General features: G+C 44.7%; 1 protein-coding gene across 1 annotated transcript in view; it reads left to right on the forward strand.

The window, feature by feature from the left end:
• The window catches only part of LOC124712411 (unconventional myosin-XVIIIa), a 1,310,522-nt gene that overhangs the window by 797,191 nt on the left and 497,380 nt on the right, over nucleotides 1–15,951 (forward strand). The gene's annotated exons all lie outside the window — the stretch shown is intronic.

A 15,951-nucleotide genomic window follows, 5' to 3' on the forward strand; every position in this document is an offset into this window, starting at 1 on the left:
AACGATTCTCTTCAGTTGTCGTTGGTCCCGTTCTTGCAGGGACTTTTTCCGGCCACAGCGATGTCGGAGATCTGATGTTTAACGGGATTCCTGATATTCACGGTACACTCATGAAATGGGCGAACGGGAAAATCCCAACTTCATCGCTACCTCTGAGATGCTGTGTTCCATCGCTCGTGCACCGACTATAACATCGCGTTCAAACTTACTCAGATCTTGATAACCTGCGATTGTAGCATCAGTAACCGATCTGACAACTGCGCCAGACACTTGTTGTCTTATATAGGCGTTGTCGACCGCAGCGCCGTATTCTGCCTCTTTACATATTTCTGTATTTGAATAAGTATGCCTATACCAATTTCATTGGCGCTTCAGTGTATGATACCACATACTGTACTGTAATTTTATCAGCAGGTTCAATAAAGAACAGTTTTTATTTGTTCCTATTAAGTTATTAACAGTGTATGAATCATTAACAGTAAATAAAAGGAAAAGGGCTATAATTGTTGAAAACACATTCCCTTACAACAGCTGTGTTTTTATTATAATTTTGCTCTCCATTTGGTTTCTTGAGCGCAGCAACCTCATTGACAGTGTCACTGAAGTCAAATTTAGTAACTGTATCGTATTCTATCGACAAATAGCTGAATTTGACGGTCTGGTTCCCCTACACCTTAAGTAGTCTTTTTATCATTTTTAATTTACTGAAACGGTGTTCAAATTCTCATAACTATCCTCAAAGCTATTTCGATGTTTGGATAAGCATCACATAATCGATACATCGAAAATAAAATAAAATTCGAAAGATCCAAACGGGAATCTGTGTCGGTGCTCTTAATCAGCTCTTTCTGCTGTAATTTTGAAGCAGTAGTTTCGTTAACCAGCTTTCATGTATCGATATGTCTGTTATATTTGGCACCAAAACCTGCTGCATATTTTTGAAAATGAGATTGTGAGCTCTCATTTAATGTTTTTCTGACAGTAAATTAGATTGAGATGGAATGATGTGCAAACATGAGATTTGTTTTCTATTTGACTTAATACTCTGTCAAATATTTCGAAGCAGTCTACATAAATAGTTTCACTCCAGTCCTCAGTTGACAGAAGTCGGCAAAAATAGGTAGTTTTCGCCATAGCCTCGTACAGCCCTTCACACACACACACACACACACACACACACACACACACACACACACACACTCTGCAAGCAGAGCGCAATTAGCTCTGTAACACATGTTATGGTTTCTTTCCGTTCCAGTGTCGCCCGGAACGCGGGAACGTGGAAAGAACCATAGATTAAACGCCAGCCGCGCGTGATTAGCCGAGCGGTCTCAGGCGCTGCAGTCATGGACTGTGCTGCTGGTCCCAGCGGAGGTTCGAGTCCTCCCTTGGGCATGGGTGTGTGTGTGTTTGTCCTTAGGATAATTTAGGTTAAGTAGTGTGTGAGCTTAGGGACTGATAACCTTAGCAGTTAAGTCCCATAAGATTTCACACACGTTTCAACATTAAACGCCACTGTGCAGGTTGTATTTAGTCTAATCTTGACTTCGCCGCCTCTGCAGGAGCAAAATGGTAGCGACTGAAGTTCAGTGTGTGGGTGAACATTCCGAAACTATGTCCGCCTCTGGTAGCTGAGTGGTCAGTGCGACAGAATGTCAGTCCTAAGGGCCAGGGTTCAGTTCCCGACTGGGTCGAAGATTTTCTCCTCTCAGCGACTGGGTGTCGTGTTGTCCTAATCATCATCATCATTTCGTCCCTATCGACGCGCAAGTCGGCGAAGTGGCGTCAAATCGAAAGACTTGCTCTCGGTGAACGGTCTACCCGACGGGAGACCCTAGTCACACGACTTTTTTATCCTAAACTATTAAAACCGACACAATTATATGGTTTTGTCTCTTCAACCATAAAGATATTACATGCTTAACGTGAAATATTTCAGCACATTAACTTATTTGCAGAATACTCTGACGTGGGAGGTCGACTCCTTAAAGAATCGAGGGTAGCGCAAAACGGAGTCACTGTTACGCACTGAGATGACAGAAGTCATGGGACAGTGATGAGCACATATACAGATGGCGGTAGTATCGCGCACACATGGTATAAAAGGGCAGTGCTTGGCTGATCTGTCACTTGTACTCAGGTTATTCATGTGAAAAGGTATCGAACGTATTATGGCCGCACGGTGGGAGTTAACAGACGGAATAGTAGCTGGGGCTAGGGGCATGGGACATTCGGTTTCGGAAATCCTTAGGGAATTCAATATGCCGAGATCTACATTGTCGAGAGTGTGCCAAGAATGCACAATTTCAGGCATTATCTCTCACCACGGTCAACGCAGTGGCCGACGGTCTTAACATAACGGCTGCTACGTTCACAGGTTCGAATCCTGCCTAGGGCATGGATATGTGCAGTTCTAAGTTCAATGGGGCTGATGACCTCATATGTGCTCAGAGCCGTTTCAACCTTTTCAACCTTCGCATAACGATCTACAGCAGCGGTGTTCGCATAGAGTGCGGCGAACTTTGGCTTTAATAGGCCATGGCAGCAGACAGAGTGCCTTTGCTAAAGGCACGACATAGCCTACAGCGCCTCTCCTGCGTTCGTGGCAATATTTATTGGGCGCTAGATGGCGCGATAACCGTGGCCTGGTCAGATGAGTCCTGATTTCGGTTGGTAAGAGCTGATGGTGCGGTTCGATTGTGGCGCAGAGTGCAGGAAACTATGGACCCAAATTGTTAATAAGGCGTTGTACACGCTATTGGTGGCTTCATAATGGTGTGGGCTGTGTTTGCGTCGAATGGACGTTGCTCTGGACCAACCGAACCGATCAGCGATTGGAAATGGTTATGTTCGGTCACTTGGAGACCAGAATGAGATTTTCACTCTGCAGCGGAATGTACGCTGATATGAAACTTCTTGGAAGATCAAAATTATGTGCCGGACCGAGACTCGAACTCGGGACCTTTGCCTTTCGCGGGCAAGTGCTCTACCATATGAGCTACCCAAGCACAACTCACGCTCCGTCCTCACAGCCTTACTTCTGCCAGTACCTCGTCTCTTATCTTCCAAACTTTACAGAAGCTCTCCTGCGAACCTTGCAAAACTAGCACTCCTGCAGGAAAGGATATTGCGGAGATATGGCTTAGCCACAGCCTGGGGGATGTTTCCAGAATGAGATTTTCACTCTGCAGCGGAGTGTGCGCCGATATGAAACTTCCTGTCAGATTAAAACTGTGTACCGGACCGAGGCTAGAACTCGGGACCTTTGCTTCTGTAAAGTTTGCACGGTAGGAGACGAGGTACTGGCAGAAGTAAGGCTGTGAGGACGGGGCGTGAGTCGTGCTTGGGTAGCTCAGATGCTAGAGAACTTGACCACGAAAGGCAAGGTCCTGAGTTCGAGGCTCGGTCCGGGTCACAGTTTTAATCTGCCGGGAAGTTTCACTTGGAGACCACTTGTAGCCATTCATGGACTTCATGTTACAAACAACGATGCCATGTCACAGGGCCACAACTGTTCGCGATTGGTGTGAACAACAATCTGGACAATTCGTGCGAATGATTTGGCCAGTCAGGTCTCCTGACCTGAATCCCAGAGAACATTTATGGAATATAATCGAGAGGTCAGTTCGTGCACAAAATGCTGCACCGGCAACACTTTCGCAATTATGGACGGCTCTAAAGACATCATGGCTCAGTATTTCTGCAGGGGTCTTCCAACGTCTCTGAAAGTGGTCTGGGTAAATGGAGGTCTGACACGATATTACGAGGTATCCCGTGACTTTTGCCACCTCAGTGTATACAAATTGAACGGTACCGATTTTAAGGAGGCGAGCATTCGTTGAAAATGCAACGCATTCACATTTTCTGACAGAGAAGACAAAGTACCAGCTGTCAATTGTTATCGAAACAGACATGTGTTCAGTAGGCGTTTTTCTCTTTTCAGGCATTAGCAGGCTTACGAGCGACATAAGATGCATACATTACCATGCCGTAGTTGACGAGTTATCGCCATTTCGCATCTTAACTTCAGCTGCTGCCGTATTCCACCGCCGCGGCGCAGTGCGTTTCTTGTTTCCGTAGGAGTGCTCGGGCAGTGACGGATGAGACGTACAGCCTCAGCCTGAAAGGCGACCTGCAGAATTATGCGCACGAGTTATCTTTCGCGTATTATTCGCCACCAAGCAGCGGCTACTGAGAACACACTGTATATGATATATGTCGTCGGCCACGGTCTTGTCTCAAATAATCTAAAATCACACGAATAACGGTCAAGTTTTATGAGGCCTGGAGGCGAGGCATGTAAAGTGTAGCGTGAGGCTCTCTGAATCATGGGGCTGTGTGGATGGAAATAAGAAAAATTCTACTGCTCAGCGCATGTGCGCAGCACGGACGCTACTAGCGTTCAGGACGATTCCTAGACAAGAAACGTACAAGAGGCAAGAAGCTTTTTCGAAATATATTTAATCCAGGTAGTAATCATCCAGAAGGAAACAGAAGAGATAAGACGGTATTGCTTTAGCAACCCGCTGTTGTTGTTCTTGTTGTTGTTGTTGTGATCTTCAGTCCAGAGACGGGTTTGATGCAGCTCTCCATGGTACTCTATCCTGTGCAAGCTTCTTCATCTACCAGCACCTACTGCAACCTACAGCCTTCTGAATCTGCTTAGTGCATTCATCTCTTCGTCTCCCTCTACGACTTTTACCGTCCACGCTGCCCTCCAATGCTAAATTTGTGATCCCTTGATGCCTCAGAACATGTCCTTCCAACCGGTCCCTCCTTCTTGTCACGTTGTGCCACAAACTCCCCCTCTCCCCAATTCTATTCAATACCTCCTCATTAGTTATGTGATCTACACATCTAATCTTCAGCATTTTTCTGTAGCACCTCATTTCGAAAGCCTATATTCTCTTCTTCTCCAAACTATTTATCGTCCACGTTTCACTTCCATACATGGCTACACTCCATACAAATACTTTCAGAAATGACTTCCTGACATTTAAATCTATACTCGATGTTAACAAATTTCTCTCCTTCAGAAACGCTTTCCTTGCCATTGCCAGTCTACATTTTATATCCTCTCTACTTCGACCATCATCAGTTATTTTGCTCCCCAAATAGCAAAACTCCTTTACTACTTTAAGTGTCTCATTTCCTAATCTAATTCCCTCAGCATCACCCGACTTAATTCGACTGCATTCCATTATCCTCGTTTTGCTTTTGTGGATGTTCATCTTATATCCTCGTTTCAAGACACTGTCCATTCCGTTCATCTGCTCTTCCAAGTCCTTTGCTGTCTCTGACAGAATTACAATGTCATCGGCGAACCTCAAAGTTTTTATTTCTTCTCCACGGATTTTAATACCTACTCCGAATTTTTCGTTTGTTTCCTTTACTGCTTGCTCAATATACAGATTGAATAACATCGGGGAGAAGCTACGACCCTGTGTCACTCCCTTCCCAACCACTGATTCTCTTTCATGCCCCTCGACTCTTGTAACTACCATCTGGTTTCTGTACAAATTGTAAATAGCCTTTCGCTCCCTGTATTTTACCCCTGCCAAAAATCTAGCTTCTAAGATAAGTCGTAGGGTCAGTATTGCCTCAGGTGTTCCAATATTTCTACGGAATCGAAACTGATCTTCACCGAGGTCCGCTTCTACCGGTTTTTGCATTCGCCTGTAAAGAATTCGTGTTAGTATTATGCAGCCGTGGCTTATTAAACTGATAGTTCCGTATTTTTCACATATGTCAACATCTGCTTTCTTTGGGACTGGAATTATTATATTCTTCTTGAAGTGTGAGGGTATTTCGCCCGTCTCATATATCTTGCTCACCAGATGATAGAGTTTTGTTAGGCCTGGCTCTCTCAAGGCTATCAGTAGTTCTAAACGTCGGTGCTGAGAACGCTACATCAACATCGATTGCAACCGTACCATATTTCTATGCAGCAGGAGCATTTATTGCTTTAATGTGGTATTTACAGGTAATCACGCTGTAACAGCATGCGTTCTCAGAAATGATAAGTTCACAAAGGTACGAGTATCACATTGGAACAACCGAAATGAAATGTTCAAACGTACCTACGTTCTGTATTTTAATTTAAAATACCTACCTGTTACCAACTGTTCGTTAAAAATGGTTCAAATGGCTCTGAGCACTATGGGACTTAACATCTGAGGTCATCAGTCCCCTAGAACTTCGAACTACTTAAACCTAACCAACCTAAGGACATCACACACATCCATACCCGAGGCAGGATTCGAACCTGTGACCGTAGCAGTCTCGCGGTTTCGGACTGAAGCGCCTAGAACCGTACAGCCACCGCGACCGGCAACTGTTCGTCTAAAATTGTGAGCTATATGTTTGTGACTATTACAGCGCCATCTATCACAAAGCGAAAAAATTGGTCCAACTAAAACATTCATATTTCTTTATGTACTACACGAATTTCTAATAAAAATGGGGGTCCCTATTTTAAAAAACGCAGTTGATACCCGTTTGACCTATGGCAGCGCCATGTAGCGGGCCAACCATAGCGTCATCTGGTTTCTCCCTTCAAGCTAGAGAAGTTTCGTTCTTTGTAGTTTTTTCGTTTGACGCTTATTTCGTGAGATATTTGACCCGGTCACGATCAGTGGACCACCCTGTATACACAACTGAGAAACATTTCTTGATTATGGACACGATTTTGGAACAGAATCGCGGGACTTTGGACACCCATTCGGAATGGGAGACACGAAACAATTCTTATACAAAGGTGCGCAACATTCTGTAGTGTGGACGCCTCCAGTTATTCTCTCTGCGCCGTAGAAACACTTCGTCGGTTTTTTTTTACGAGTTTTGTTTTTGTTATTGTCAACATCGCATATGAAGATGTGGCCAACGAAGAAAGTGTTGCACCAGATTCAAGATTTTCATTCGGGATCATGCTTGTGGAAAGTTAGCAATTCCCAATATAAAAATCCTTACAAAAAGAAGTCGGTTATCAAAGAACTGTCCTAAAAATATTAACTATCAGTCAGTGATGTTGCACAAAAAACATCTGTCTTCTATTTCCAAAGCGGAAAATAATTTACTGCTGAAACGATGGCCTTTTCAAACAGTTCACGTTTCCACCAACGTCTGCTCTTTCGATTTCTTTCATTATCCAACACTGTCGCTGCACAAGACGCAATCCCAACAAGGTCAGCCATATTTACCAAATATCGAGAAACGAGGTATTCAAGAGCGTGTACACGAGGCGAAGTATCAACAATGTCAATATACACTTTCTAGTTGCATGTCTATAAACAGTCCCTCTACTACGGCTATAGACAGTCGCTCTATTTTCTATACAAGTGTATACTTATCTTAAGAAGAGGCAGACTGCTAGACTCCTTACCGGCAGGTTCGAACAACACGCAAGTGTCACGGAGATGTTTCGGGAACTCAAATGGGAATCCCTGGAGGGAAGGCGACGTTCTTTTCGAAAAACACTATTGAGAAAATTCAGAGAACCGGCATTTCAAGCTGACTGCCAGGCGACTGTACTACCGCCAACATATATACCACGAAGATAAGATACGAGAAATTAGTGTTGATAAGGAGGCATATAGACGGGCGTTTTTCCTCCGCTCTATTTGCGAGTGGAACAGGAAAGCAAATAACTTCTAGTGGTAAAGTGTGCCCTCCGCCACGCGCTGTAAGGTGGCTTGCAGAGTAGCTATGTAGATGTAGAAGTACAAGATCTAGTCAGTTTCTTATATATGTTTATTTACACTGTGATACCGTCTACAGATCGCCGTGCGACGCCAAAGTCGGCAGTGCACATCGATACCATAGAAATTAGCAATCACTCGCTGCAATCCGCAACGACGAATTGTAGAGGCTCAAGAAGACACGCCCCCCCTCTCAGCACAGCAGGGCCCTCGCACAGAGGTCAATACAGATTCGAATATGGAAGTGCTCGCCCGGTTAGTGGCCACAGCTGAAGCAGTCAACATCATCGAATAGGACTAAAGTCTCTCAGATGGAAATATACCTTTGTAAATACTGAACATAGTACTCTGAGACTACCGTTTGTTAATTAGTGCATCAAGTGCTGCTTTAATAGTCAATGACAGTTATAAATTATCAACAACTACTTTGGCAAAAGACTGTATCAAGTTACGAGAAACTTTCAATGATTCACGTATCCGTTGTAGTTCTAATGAGCCATCTACCAGAGCACTCAAAGAACCCTCAGTTACGCCAAGTCGACTGTACTTTCGTCTGATTGTAACATGTACCATTACCAAAAAATGGTTCAAATGGCTCTAAGCACTACGGGACTTAACATCTGAGGTCATCAGTCCCCTAGACTTAGAACTACTTAAACCTAACTAAACTAAGGACATCACACACATCCACGCCCGAGGCAGGATTCGAACCTGTGACCGTAGCAGCAGCGTGGTTCCGGACTGAAGCGCCTATAACCGCTCGGCCACTGTGGCCGGCTACCATTACGAGTTTCGACCTTCCGCCCGTCTCCAAACGGCGAAATAGATATTTAAATCTTCAATTAGCTCATCGTTAAAAATATCGACTGCAGTTTGGACGCTGCAGCTTACTTTCTATTCTGCTTGTTGTTGCCTCAAATTTCCGCATTTATAAGCAGGGCATGTACACTTGTTTTTTGTGTGCTGTACCGAAACACCGCAGTATCCGCCATGTTGCCATGTCAGTCGACCAACTACTGGGGGCCGTGCGTTCCTGCTGCACGTAAACGACGTTAAAAGAAACTTACTCATTACTTTAGTGTATAAAACTCAATGTTTTTTTTGTTTCAATACGTCAAAATAATGTGCAGGTTGCATGTTTGCTTCAAAATAAATATAGCGTGTATGTCTACGGCACTGAGTACGTGCCACACTAATTATGTCTCAATTTTCGGATTGTCTTGATTTTCGTAAGTGCGGACAGCCGAAACATGCTGTACTGCTGCCAGTTCACTTTTTGGTCTGAATCGAAACGACAATCAACAGTGACCTGCGATCGAGAAAACTGGGAAGAACAACTAAGGACGCCGTGCAAATACGGCGCATAAAAACCATAATCAGCTCTTCTGTAAACTCGAAACTCTTGAGATATGGAAAGATATTTGTATTTGCTCGGCGTTAACGACGTAAGATGATGATGATGATGATGATGATGGTGATTGGTTTGTGGGGCGCTCAACTGCGCGGTCATTAGCACCCGTACAAAGTTCCTGTTATTTTAACAGGCCAATTTCTACACAGTCTAAACTAGCCACTGTCACAAATGATGATGATGATGATGATGATGATGATGATGATGATGATGGTGATGGTGATGATGAAATGATGAGGACAACACAAACATCCAGTCGCCGGGCAGAGAAAATCACCAACGTCGTAAGAAGAAAACCACTTACGGGGAACAGAGAACGGAAAACTTGTAGGACAGGAGAGTGTGCAAAGCGTCACCTCGCTGCTATAATAAGAAGTGTGTTCATGTTAAAACTGAAATGTTTGTTTTTTGGAATGTAATTTATTCATTCGTGTACATCCATGTTATAGCCTTCAAAAATGATACCCATCAGTTGTTATATACTTAGGACTACGCTTTTTCCAATCACCGAAACATCTCCGGACTCATAGCTTTTAGGTTTCTCAGCGATAAGTTTTTAAGCTCATATATGGTCTTTAATGTTCACGTTTGGTAACAAAAGCAGCCACACAGGACAGCCACTGAAAATATGAAGGCTGGGAATCATTACAGTATTGTGTGTGTCCAAAAAACCACGAACAAACAAAAAGTATGTATTGTGACGGTGAAGCCATTGAGTTTTTCGCCACAGATTTGAACTTTTTGTCGGAATAATCCCGCAAATGGAGTTGAAGCTTAAGTAGGAGTCCTTGCTGATCTTTTAACTGTGGGGCAACCAAACATATGCACTGTGCCGTTAAAATCGAAGAGCAGAGGGAGCATAACCTTTACATCTAACCGCACTTGCTGACCTCTTCTCGGCCGTGGCGATCCACAATCCTTCCACTGGGACGATCAAGCCCAGTTTCGACGTCATATCGGTAAACACGTATTTCGTGATCTGTATTTCGTTATTGACTTAAGCTGTCGTTATTGACTTAACCTGTCGGGCCGGCCGCTGTGGCCGAGCGGTTCTAGGCGTTTCAATCCGGAATCGCGCTGCTGCTACGGTCGCAGGTTCGAATCCTGCCTCGGGCATGGATGTCTGTGATGTCCTTAGGTTAGTTAGGTTTAAGTAGTTCTAAGTCTAGGGGACTGATGACCTCAGATGTTAAGTCCCATAGTGCTTAGAGCCACAGCCACTTAATCTGTCGATTCCTGAGCAACTTGCATTCACCGCCGCTTTTGTTCGAAATTTTGCTTTGTGCAAAATTCTACCAAACTGCTACATCTTTCATTCCTCTCTCGGAGTTTCTTTTCATCTACTATTTTTCCTTCTCTCTCTTTTCCTACTATCGAATGACAGTCCCCTATCACAATTAAATTTTCGTCTCCCCTAACTGTCAGAAAGCTTTCTCCTACCACACCATACTTCAGCATCACAACGACGAAAATACTGCACGAATCGGATTAATATAATGAGCGAAATTACTAAATTTCCGTTACTCTGTGAGCACATCGCGGCTGTTCGAGTGACCAGTGGTGACGTGGAGCCCAGTGGTTTCGCGGGCCGGAGAGAGCCGTAGGCTGGAAGCTGGAGCCGGCAGGCGTGGCCGCGCCCGCCGCCCACCGCGCCGCCCACACGGGCACCACCTGTCGCGCAGACAAAACGGCGAGCGCGGCCCACGCGTGACCCGGCAAGTTCCCGCTGCAGCAGCGCGCATGCGTTCACAACACTCGCCTTTCTCCTCAAACTGAAGCGCGCAACTGATTCCGAGTCTCAGCTGGCGCACGAAGTCGATTTCACGACTTGCACAGACGAGTACGTTGCCTCACAGAACGAGAGAAACACCGAGAAGGAAAGGTAATGAAACTCCGCCGCATGAGAATGTAAGTGACGCTGTTTTAGTGACTATTGCGGTATCGCCCAGAAATCGCGATGCCATACCAAAGATGACAACACGTATCGATACCACACGCGTTAGTTACCGATCTTTTTACAAGACTATGATTTTATATCTGGCATTTCCTGGGGAGCCAATATTTCCTTATTGTTAAGTCTTAGATTGTTTGGGCTCTCAGCTTCCTTTTTTAAAATTATTTGAAGATAAAGCTTTGTGCCTTCTGCCTTTTGAAAACTTATTGTAGTTGTGTTTTAAATCATTGGCCTTCAGCCCTTAAGGATGTTGTGTCCTTAAGCCCTTGTGTGACATATTCAGTCGATAGTTAAGCTCCGATATTTGCGCTGTAATGTTTGGGCAACTAAATAAAGTTGTGTGTGTTCGAGTGTAACTGACAGCCGCTGATTTTTGGCCCCTTTCCACAATTCCAACTACCTGTTCTGTCCTGCGGATTTAACCAGGCGTTTCATCAATATTTCTCTTAATTTATGGCCAGTCTTGACCTTGATAGCGTGGAATTTATGTTAATGACATAAATGCAGTGACTTTAAAATGGCATAAAAGGCCGAAATCGCATAAAAGACCGAAATCTAAGTCGTAATTAAATAAACAGCAATACAGTCAAATGGTGGTATGTTCTTTTAAATACTACTGTGTGACTGTCGCTTAACAACATCAAAAACTGTTTTCATTGAACATAGTGTGGTGGTATGCTTGGGTAGCCAGCACTTCTTCCCTTGTACAAGAACGCCGTTACCTCAAATCGCCGATGCCATCTGCAAATGTAGTAAGTATTTGTAGGTCCTCTACTGAATCAATGACAGAACGAGAACAGTTGTATTTTAACATGCAGAGTGCCTCTTGTACGGTATCTGCCATCAGCGTTTCTCTTAGCCATCACCCCGCATGCGCCGCCTTCCGATTCCCTGTGTTTGCGCAACGATCGCAATTCTGAACTTTCTGTTATCCTCTGCTCGCTCCCCCCCAACCCGACCTCTTGGGAATCTGGAGTGTGGGGTTTTAATTCCTTACAGAGTTCTCGAACTTCAAGGAGTAATTTTCCGCGATTCTCCTTAACTTTTGGTTTAGCAAATTGGAGCACCTACAGAAATTCGTCTTTGCGGCATGACATGTCTCGGAACTATCAAAAATGGTTATTCTACTGTCTTGCACCTCACTGGATAAATTTTTCTGGGCGGTCATGAATAGTTACCAGTACAGCCGCTTGTTATCGCTTCACTCATTTCGAACTGTCCTGTAATACTGGGGAACAAAAACAACGTGTTGTGCGCATCTGAATGAACGCTGCAAATGCATCTCTGCTGTGTGGTTGGTCCCCAAGTACCGTGGTCGTGTGAACGGAAATAAGAATTTGGCAGTGCGTGAGAGGTCTGCTTGTTGTTGACAGAAGGCCGTGTGGGCGGACAGAGCGCAGCGAAATGAATAGCGTCGGCTGCGGCCTCGCCAGCCTGCAACTGTTTTTAATTAGCGGCGAGACAATGGGCGAGTCGCCCTGGGGACACCTGGTGTCAAGGGCGCTCCCACCGCCGGGGGAAGGACGCGACACCCGGAGAGGAGAGGAGAGGCAAACGCCAGCACCCAGTGGCGTGCTGCCTTCCTGCCGCGCCGCCAACACTGTTACGAAACGCTGTATGAACACTGTCATGGAACTGGCCACTGTGTCATCTTTATTTAGATTAGCTCATATCATATCAATGCCACTCGGAGTCAAAGGCCTGTTCCGATTGATCGACTGCTGCCTTCAAGGCAGTACGATCGTGGAACATGTCTTGTAAATAGTCTTCACGGGTTGGCCGTCGACTCACGTCGCACCTAGCCACCAGCAGGTTCAGCCACCTGAAAATGATGGACAGTTGCTCCGAGCAAATAGTGTGGAGTTTGCACAACGTCATCCGACGGCAAAACCGTGAATACTACACCACTGGTCATTATAATTGCTACACCAAGAAGAAAAGCAAATGATAAACGGGTATTCATTGGACAAATACATTATACTAGAACTGACATGTGATTACACTTTCACGCAATTTGGGTGCATAGATCCTGAGAAATCAGTACTCAGAACAACGACCTCTGGCCGTAATAACGAACTTGATACGCCTGGGCATTGAGTCAAACAGAGCTTGGATGGCGCGTACAGGTACAACACGGTACCACAGTTCATCAAGAGTAGTGACTGGCGTATTCTGACGACCCAGTTGCTCGGCCACCATTGACCAGACATTCTCAGTTGGTCAGAGATCTAGAGATCTGGAGAATGCGCTGGCCACGGCAGCATCGAACATTTTCTGTATCCAGAAAGGCCCGTACGGAACCTGCAACATGCGGTCGTGCGTTATCCTGCTGAAATGTAGGGTTTCGCGGGGATCGAATGAAGGGTAGAGCCACGGGTCGTAGCACACCTGAAATGTAACGTCCACTGTTCAAAGTGCTGTCAGTGCGAACAAGAGGTGACCGAGACGTGTAATCAATGGCACCCTATACCATCACGCCGGGTGATACGCCAGTATGGCGATGACGAATACACGCTTCCAATATGCGTTCACCGCGATGTCGCCAAACACGGATGCGACCATCATGATGCTGTAAACAGAACCTGGATTCATCCGAAAACATGACGTTTTGCCATTCGTGCACCCAAGTTCGTCGTTGAGTACACCATCGCAGGCGCTCCTGTCTGTGATGAAGCGTCAAGGGTAACCGCAGCCATGGTCTGCGAGCTGATAGTCCATGCTGCTGCAAACGTCGTCGAACTGTTCGTGCAGATGGTTGTTGTCTTGCAAAGTCCCCATCTGTTGACTCAGGGATCGAGACGTGGCTGCACGACCTGTTACAGCCATGCGGATAAGATGCCTGTCATCTCGACTGCTAGTGATACGAGGTCGTTGGAATCCAGCACGGCGTTCTGTGTTACCCTCCCGAAACCACCGATTCCATATTCTGCTAACAGTCATTGGATCTCGACCAACGCGAGAGGCAATGTCGCGATACGATATATCGCTGTCGCGATATTCTACAATCCGACCTTTATCAAAGTCGGAAACGTGATGGTATGCATTTCTCCTCCTTACACGAGACATCGCAACAACGTTTCACCAGGCAACGCCCGTCAACTGCTGTTTGTGTATGAGAAATCGTTTGGAAACTTTCCTCATGTCAGCTCGTTGTAGGTGTCGCCATCGGCGCTAACCTTGTGTGAATGCTCTGAAAAGCTAATCACTTGCATATCACAGCATCTTCTTCCTGTCGGTTAAACTTCGCGTCTGTAGCACGTCATCTTCGTGGTGTAGCAATTTTAATGGCCAGTAGTGTATTTACAACATATTCGCTGGGAAATCTGTAAGAGTCACAGTTCCTCATTTGTCCTCAAGAGGCTGAGCGGACACAGTTCTGGACTTCCCCACCTCAGAAAAATCTGAGGAGAGATACTGGGAATCGAACTCGGGTCCATCCGCCCAAAGGCAGCGAAGCTAACCATTCTGGCACGGAGGCGGTCAGATTATACACAAATTTATCATCCGCATTGAAGTCCGGTTTCTGCGCATTATCTTCGGGTTGGTTTGATGTGGCTTGGCACGATTTCCTGTGCTGTACCAAGCTCTTCATCTCAGAGTAGTGGCGGCACCCTACGTCCTCAATTGTTTAAAGAAAAGTCAACAGATTTTACCCTGTACACCACTCTTTAGTACCACGGGAGTTATGCATAGCATATGACAGATCATCCTTTCCCTCTTCTCAGTATTTTGCTTATGTGCCTTTTATCGAATGTTCTACGGAGAACCTCTTGACTCCTTACTCTATCACTCCAAATAATTTTCAGTATCATTCCACAGCAGCGTATCTCAAGCACTTCGATTCTCTTCTTTCCCCATGTAACTACACCCCGTAATTCGCTACCATGCATCAAACGTACATTATCAGAAATATCTTCCACAAATTAAGGCCGATGTTCGATACTAGTACATTTTTCTTGGCCAAGAGTATCTGATTCTAGCTTGTTTTATATGTCTTCTTTGCTTCGTGAGTTTCGTCTTATGTTTCTAATTACACAGTGCTGTGACCGCCTTTATTTAAATTTGTCAGTTTGTTTTATTTGCGATTATTCATACAATTATTATCCAGGTGCTCGGTGTTCAGTCACCTGATGGGAAAAAGACAGTCCGGAAAAATCATATAAAACTATAAAGTATGCTTAAAGAATGCAGACTGCTTTGAGATTACATACGACAACGTTATCCTCTTTTCCATGAAGGCGAAGAAAATTGTCTCTTGTATTTCAAGTCTTAATTTTACTATTTAAACGGTATATTTAACAAAAATTACATATTGCTATCATCTACAAAAAATTTCAACAAATCATTCATATCATTAATACAAATGTTACATGTTTACATGGAAAATTGTAAGGTCAGAGAAAGAGTGGAACTTGCAAAACAGACTACGTAGGGTGTTCGTTGTAATATACGTGTCGAGGTGGAAAACTTAACACCAGATACAAAAACGAATGAGGGAAACAACAAACCAGGCACAACACCATTTAAAAACTAAAGAATTAAAATCTTCCCTTTGCGGGTCAGGGATTTTCTCTGCCTCGTGATGATGGGTGTTGTTTGATGTCCTTAGGTTAGGTAGGTTTAATTAGTTCTAAGTTCAAGGGGACTGATGACCATAGATGGTAAGTCTCATAGTGCTCAGAGCCATTTAAACCAATCTTCCCTTTGCAAAAACCGACATATTGTCTGATAGGATAACCGCAATCACTGGCTTTTCCAATGTTATATATAACCTGTCTTGATTGCAAAAAATGTTTAATCACATGAGCGGTTTCGGTTCATCTAGAACCATCTTCATCTGAAGATGGTTCTAGATGAACCGAAACCGGTTACAGGAGTAACCGAAATTG

The sequence above is a fragment of the Schistocerca piceifrons genome, chromosome 8 (assembly GCF_021461385.2).
Source record: "Schistocerca piceifrons isolate TAMUIC-IGC-003096 chromosome 8, iqSchPice1.1, whole genome shotgun sequence".
NCBI lineage: Eukaryota > Metazoa > Arthropoda > Insecta > Orthoptera > Acrididae > Schistocerca > Schistocerca piceifrons.